Below are 6,798 nucleotides of genomic sequence, written 5' to 3'. Positions count from 1 at the left end.
CTGTCTTTCCTATTTCAGACCATCCCCCCTCTTTCCCTTTCACATCCTCCAGGGTTTCCACTGAGTGCCTCTTTTTTCAGTATCTTCAGCCTCTCTCTCTCTGCTAAATTCTCTCAGCATAAACAAAGTCTTTTCTTCCTTTCAGATCGTTTCTATCCATAACTGTCCTAGACGTCAGAAACTGCCAAGCACCAGTCCCTCCACTCGTCCTAAGTAGTGCTGAAATTTCACTAATTTATGAAGAAAAAAGAGAAAAATTATTACAGAATTTTTCATTAAGCTAAAGTAATTAAAATGATTTTCCTTTGTTCTGACATTATGGCCTTTTTTTTTTTTTTACTTTTAAAATATTTTTTATACTGCCTTTTGGAAGTGTGAAGACTTTGCAGAGAAAAGAAAAAAACCTCTTTGCCATGTTAAGGCATTGGGATTTGGGGCTTCTCTGTTACCGTGCATAACCTAGCCCAGAAGCTCACAAGTATTTTAGTCTCAGAACATCCCTACATTAATTATACTCTTAAAAATTATTAAGGACTTGTATTAACTGTATGTTTTAAATTTCTCTGTCCTTTGTATGCTTTGGTGTCTGGGGCCTTGCTGACCAGTCAGAGGCTACCCCTCCCAGAGGTAGCTAATTATTCCTAGAGATGGAAAACAACTATCCTGTGACCATGCTTTGTATATGCAAACCATCCAATCAAAAGCCCATACCCCCAGCTGCTCCCTTTCTCAGACTCTCACAGGGCTTCTAAACTTCAGAGCAGTATTTCCCTGTCCTAATCACCTGACAGCCAGGTACCAGACCACTCTGAGACAACCCTGGAGCCTGCTGAAATTATTCAAATTAGCCGATTCTAAGCCTGCTTACCCTTTCTCACCCATTCCTGAATGCACACATCACAATCAAGGCTCTTGCCCATGCTTTCCCCTCATTCCTGCCTCCCAGCTGACCCTGATGCTTCCTTGTGTGGCCCTGGATGCTGTGGTGTGTGCTCCTTCCTTTTGGGAACTGTGAGTAACAAACTGTCCTTTCAATGGCAGTCATCTCCTGATCTATTGGCCTCACTATACCTGAATGATAATAAAACCTGCATTTTAAAACAGGACTTAATGAGTTTTTGTTTATGTGGGTTCTATATATTGATATTTATTGGATTATATATTAAAATTGGGGAAATTTTTAATAGATACTAATTTTTAGGAAAATAACTCATGTCACATTAGCATAAGTAACTTTTTTATATTGAAAACCTGTATTTTCCAAAACTGAAAAGTGGTGAGAAAAGTAACATTGTTTCAACTTCTGCAAATCTCTTTAATGTCTGCCTTAATAGAATGAAGCTAGATTTTTCAGGTCGGCTTCTTTATTCAAACAGCTGCAATATCACACTCTGGAAAACTCCACAATATATTCATGAGAGATTGAGAGTGAATAAGACAAATAATATTTAGTATTATTAAGAAATTGGTTTTGACCTCATAGATCCACTGAAGGATTGCCAGACCACATTTAAGATTTTCTTGGCCAGGTGCGGTGGCTCACGCCTGTAATCCTAGCACTTTGGGAGGCCGAGATGGGCAGATCACCTGAGGCCAGGAGTTCGAGACCAGCCTGACTAACATGGTGAAACCCCATTTCTACTAAAAATACCAAAAATTAGCCGGGCGTGGTGGCGCGCACCTGTAATCCCAGCTACTCAGGAGGCTGAGGCAGGAGAATGACTTGAACCCAGGAGGCGGAGGTTGCAGTGAATCAAGATCACGCCATTGCACTCCACCTTGGGCAACAAGAGCAAAACTCCGTCTCAAAAAAAAAAAAAAAAAAAATTATTTTCCCGTGGTTAAATTCCTGGAAATAAGCAACCTCCTGAGATTGAACCAGGAAGAAATGAAATCCCTGAATATTAAAATAACTTAAAAAGTGTAATTGGATTACTTGTAACTCAAAGGATAAATGCTTGAGAGGATGGATACCCCATTCCCCATGATGTACTTATTTCACATTGCATGCCTGTATCAAAACATCTCATGTATCCCGTAGATACCTACTATGTACCCACAGAAATTTTAAAAATAAAAAAAGGAAAAAAAAAACCCAAACATACCAATAATGAGTAACAAAATTGAATCAGTAATAAAAAATCTCCCCCCATCCCAGAAAAGCCCAAAACCAGATGGGTTCACCATCTGGTTTTGGGCTTTTTTATGGGGGGTAAGATTTTTATTAGCTGACCCAAATTCTACCAAACACACAAAGATAGATACCAAGAGGAGTTAATACCAATCTTCATGAAACTATTCCAAAAAAAGAGGAAAGAATTCTCCCTAACTCATTCTATGAGGCCAGTATCACTCTGATATGAAGAAACGGACAAGGACACAATAAAAAAAAGAACTACAGACCAATATCCCTGATGAAATTAGATGCAAAAAAAAAACCCCCTCAACAAAATACCAGCAAATCGAATCCAACAGCACATCAAAAAGATAATACACCAGGATTACGCAGAATTCATCCCAGGGATGCAGGGATGGTTCAAACATATGCAAATCAATAAATGTGATACATCACGTACACAAATGGACAAATACCAAATGATCATCTCAATAGATACAGAAAAAGCATTTGATAAAATTCAACATCTCTTCATGATAAAAATCCTCAACAAACTAGGCATAGAAGGAGCATACCTCACCTTAATAAAGGCAATATATAACAAACCTAGAGCCAGCATCGTACTTAACAGGGAAAACTTGAAAGCATTCCCTCTAAGAACTGGAACAAGACGGGGATATCCTCTTTCACCAAATCTTAGTCAATATAGTACTGTAAGTCCTTGCCAGAGCAGTCAGGCAAGAGAAAAAAAGGCATCCAATTTGGAAAAGAGGAAGTCAAATTATTCCTATTGGCTGATGATACGGTTTTTGTTTTGTTTTTTCTTTTTGAGATGGAGTCTCACCTGTCACCCACACTGGAGTGCAGTGGTGCGATCTCGACTCACTGCAACCTCTGCCTCCCAGGCTCAAGCAATTCTCCTGCCTCAGCCTCTCAAGTAGCTGGGATTACAGGCACCAGCCACAATGCCTGGCTAATTTTTGTATTTTTAGGAGAGACAGGATTTCACCATGTTGGCCAGGCTGGTCTCAAATTCCTGACCTCAGGTGATCCACCAGTCTTAGCTTCCCAAAGTGCTGGGATTACAGGTGTAAGCCACCACATCTGGCCTGATGATATGATTTTATATCTAGAAAACCCTAAAGACTTCACCAAAAAAACTCTTAGATTTGATAAATGAATTCAGTAAAGCTTCAGGATACAAAATTAATGTACAGAAATCAGTAGTGTTTGTCTACATCAATGATTTAGCTGAGAACCAAATTAAGGAGGCAATTCTATTTACAATAGCTACAAACAAAATAAAATACCTAGGAATATATTTAACAAGTGAGGTGAATAATTTCTATAAGGAGAACTACAAAATACTGATAAATGAAATTGTAGATGACACAAACAAATGGAAAAATATCCCATGCTCATGGATTAGAAGAATCAATATCATTAAAATGACTGTACTACCTAGCTAGCATGGTGAAACCCCGTCTCTACAAAAAATACAAAAAATTAGCCAGGTGTGGTGGTGGGCACCTGTAGTCCCAGCTACTCAGGAGGCTGAGGCAGGAGAACAGCATGAACCCAGGAGGCGGAGCTTGCAGTGATCCCAGATCGCGCCACTGCACTCCAGCCTGGGCGACAAAGCGAGACTCTGTCTCAAAAAAAAAAAAAAAAAATACTGTACTGCCCAATGCAATCTATAGATTCACTGCAATCCCTATCAAAAACATACATTTTTCACAGAATTAGAAAAAACTTAAAAAAATAAATAAAAAACCATCCTAAAATTCATATGGAATCAAAAAAGAGCCTGAACAGCCAAGGCAATCCTAAGCAAAAAGAACAAAGCTGGTCCAGGCGTGGTGGTTCACTCCTATAATCCCAGGACTTTGGGAGGCCAAGGTGGACAGATCACCTGATGTCAGGAGTTCAAGACCAGCCTGGCCAACCAACGTGGTGAAACCCTGTCTCCACTAAAAACACAAAAATTAGCTGAGTGTGGCCAGACATGGTGGCTCACAGCTGTAATCCCAGGACTTTTTGGGAGGCCGAGGTGAGTGGATCACCTGAGGTCAGGAGTTTGAGATCAACCTGGCCAACATGGTGAAACCTTGTCTCTCCTAAAAATACAAAAAAAAAAAAAAATTAGCCAGCTGTGATGGCAGGCACCTGTAATCCTAGCTACTCAGGAGGCTGAGGCATGAGAATCACTTGAACCTGGGAGGCAAAGGTTTCAGTGAGCTGAGATTGCGCCATTGCACTCCAGCCCTGGCGATGAGTGAGACTCCATCTCAAAAAAAAAAAAGCTGGAGGCATGACATTACTTGACTTTAAACTATATAACAAGGCTATAGTAACAAAAACAGCATGGTATGGTATAAAAAATAAACACATAGATAATGGAGCAGAATAGATAACCCAGAAATAAAGCCACATACTTACAACCAACTGATCTTTGACAAAGTCAACAAAAATATACGCTGGGGAAAGGACACGCTATTCAATAACTGGTGCTGAGGAAACTGGATAGCCATATATAGAAGAATGAAACTGGAGCCATACATCTCACCATATGCAAAAATTAGTAACTCAAGTTGGATTAAAGACCCAAACACAAGAGCAGAAACTAAAAATCCTAGAAGGTAACCCCATTAAAAAAAATAGGCAAAGGGCTGCACCGGCTCTGGGCTGTCCATGCTGCATCGCTTCCTTTTCCTCCACTGCAGCAGCTATGGCAGTGGTGAAGACCCTAAACCCCAAGGCCAAGGTGGCCCGAACGGAGGCGGCGCTAGCGGTCAACATCAGCATAATGCGGGGTCTGCAGGACGTGCTGAGGACCAACCTGGGGCCCAAGGGCACCATGAATATGCTTGTTTCTGGCGCTGGAGACATCAAGCTTACTAAAAAGATGGCAGTGTGCTGCTTCACGAAATGCAAATTCAACACACAACAGCTTCCTTAATAGCAAAGGTAGCAACAGCCCAAGATGATATAACTGGTGATAGTACAACTTCCAATGTCCTAATCATTGAAAAGCTACTGAAACAGGCGGATCTGTACATTTCTGAAGGCCTTCATCTCAGAATAATTACTGAAGGATTTGAAGCTGCAAAGGAAAAGGCCCGTCGGTTTTTGGAAGAAGTCAAAGTAAGGAAAGAGATGGACAGGGAAACACTTATAAATGTGGCCAGAACATCTCTTCATACTAAAATTCATGCTGAACTTGCAAATACCTGAACAGAGGCTGTAGTGGACTCCATTTTGGCCATTAAAAGACAAGATGAACCTATTGATCTCTTCATGGTTGTGATCATGGAGATGAAACATAAATATGAAACTGATACAAGCTTAATCAGAGGGCTTGTTTTGGACTACGGAGCATGGCATCCTGATATGAAGAATAGGGTGGAGGATGTATACATTCTCAAGCGTAACGTGTCATCAGAATATGAAAAAACATAAGTGAATTCTGGCTTTTTTTACAAGACTGCAGAAGAGAGAGAAAAACTCATAAAAGCTGAAAGAAAATTCATTGAAGATAAGAGTTAAAAAATAGAACTGAAAAGGAAAGTCTGTGGTGATTCACATAAAAGATTTGTTGTTATTAATCAAGAGGGAATTGACCCCCTTTCCTTAGATGCTCTTGCAAAAGAACGCATAGTCACTCTTCACAGAGCTAAAAGAAGAAATACCGAGGGGCTGACTCTTGTTTGTGGTGAGGTAGCCCTGAATTCTTTTGACAACCTAAATCCTGACTGCTTGGGACATGCAGGACTTGTATATAAATATACATTGGGAGAAGAGAAGTTCACCTTTATTGAGAAATGTAACAATACTCGCTCTGTCACATTATTGATCAAAGGACCAAATAAGCACACACTCACTCAGCTCAAAAGATGCAGTAAGGGATGGCTTGAGGGCTGTCAAAAATGCTATTGATGAGGGCTGTGTGTTTCCAGGTGCTGGTGCTGTGGAGGTAGCAATGGCAGATGCCCTGATTAAATATAAGCCCAGTGTAAAGGGCAGGGCACAGCTTGGAGTCCAAGCATTTGCTGATGTGTTGCTCATTATTCCAAAGGTTCTTGCTCAGAACTCTGGTTTTGACCTTCAGGAAACATTAGTTAAAATTCAAGCAGAATGTTCAGAATCAGGTCAGCTTGTGGGTGTGGACCTGGACACAGGTAAGTCAATGGTAGTAGCAGAAGTAGGCATATGGGATAACTATTGTGTAAAGAAACAGCTTCTTCACTCCTGCACTGTGATTGCCACCAACATTCTCTTGGTTGATGAGAACATGCAAGCTGGAATGTCTTCTCTGAAAGGTTGAATTGAAGTTTCCCCTGTATCTGAATCTTGAAGACTCTGCAAAGTGATCCGGAGGAATACAGCTGTGGAATTTTTGTCCAAGCTTCAAATTATTTTCAGAGGAATTTTCCCATATGAAAAAAGGAGAGAACACTGGCATCTGTTGAAATTCAGAAGTTCTGAAATTATAATTACAGTATTTTTTTAATTGCACTGAAGTGTACACACATAAAGCAGGTCTTTTACCCAGTGAACAGGATATTTTGATTTAGTGGCAGTGACATAAAATTCCTGTTAGATAAACATGTTACCTACCTTGTTATTAAATATTCCTTGGAAAAAAAAGGGCAAAGGACAGGAACAGACATTTCTCAAAAGAA

The 6,798-nt window shown here is 40.2% G+C and overlaps 1 pseudogene; it reads left to right on the top strand.

Moving 5' to 3' along the window:
* The first annotated feature begins 4,844 nt into the window (after positions 1–4,844).
* Positions 4,845–6,528, top strand: LOC100458522 (T-complex protein 1 subunit zeta-like; annotated as a pseudogene).
* The last annotated feature ends 270 nt before the right edge of the window (positions 6,529–6,798 follow it).

This window comes from Pongo abelii, chromosome 4 (assembly GCF_028885655.2).
Source record: "Pongo abelii isolate AG06213 chromosome 4, NHGRI_mPonAbe1-v2.0_pri, whole genome shotgun sequence".
NCBI classification, from domain to species: Eukaryota; Metazoa; Chordata; class Mammalia; order Primates; family Hominidae; genus Pongo; species Pongo abelii.
The sequence above is the reverse complement of the archived record's forward strand: the minus strand, read 5'-3'. Positions and strand labels throughout refer to the sequence as shown.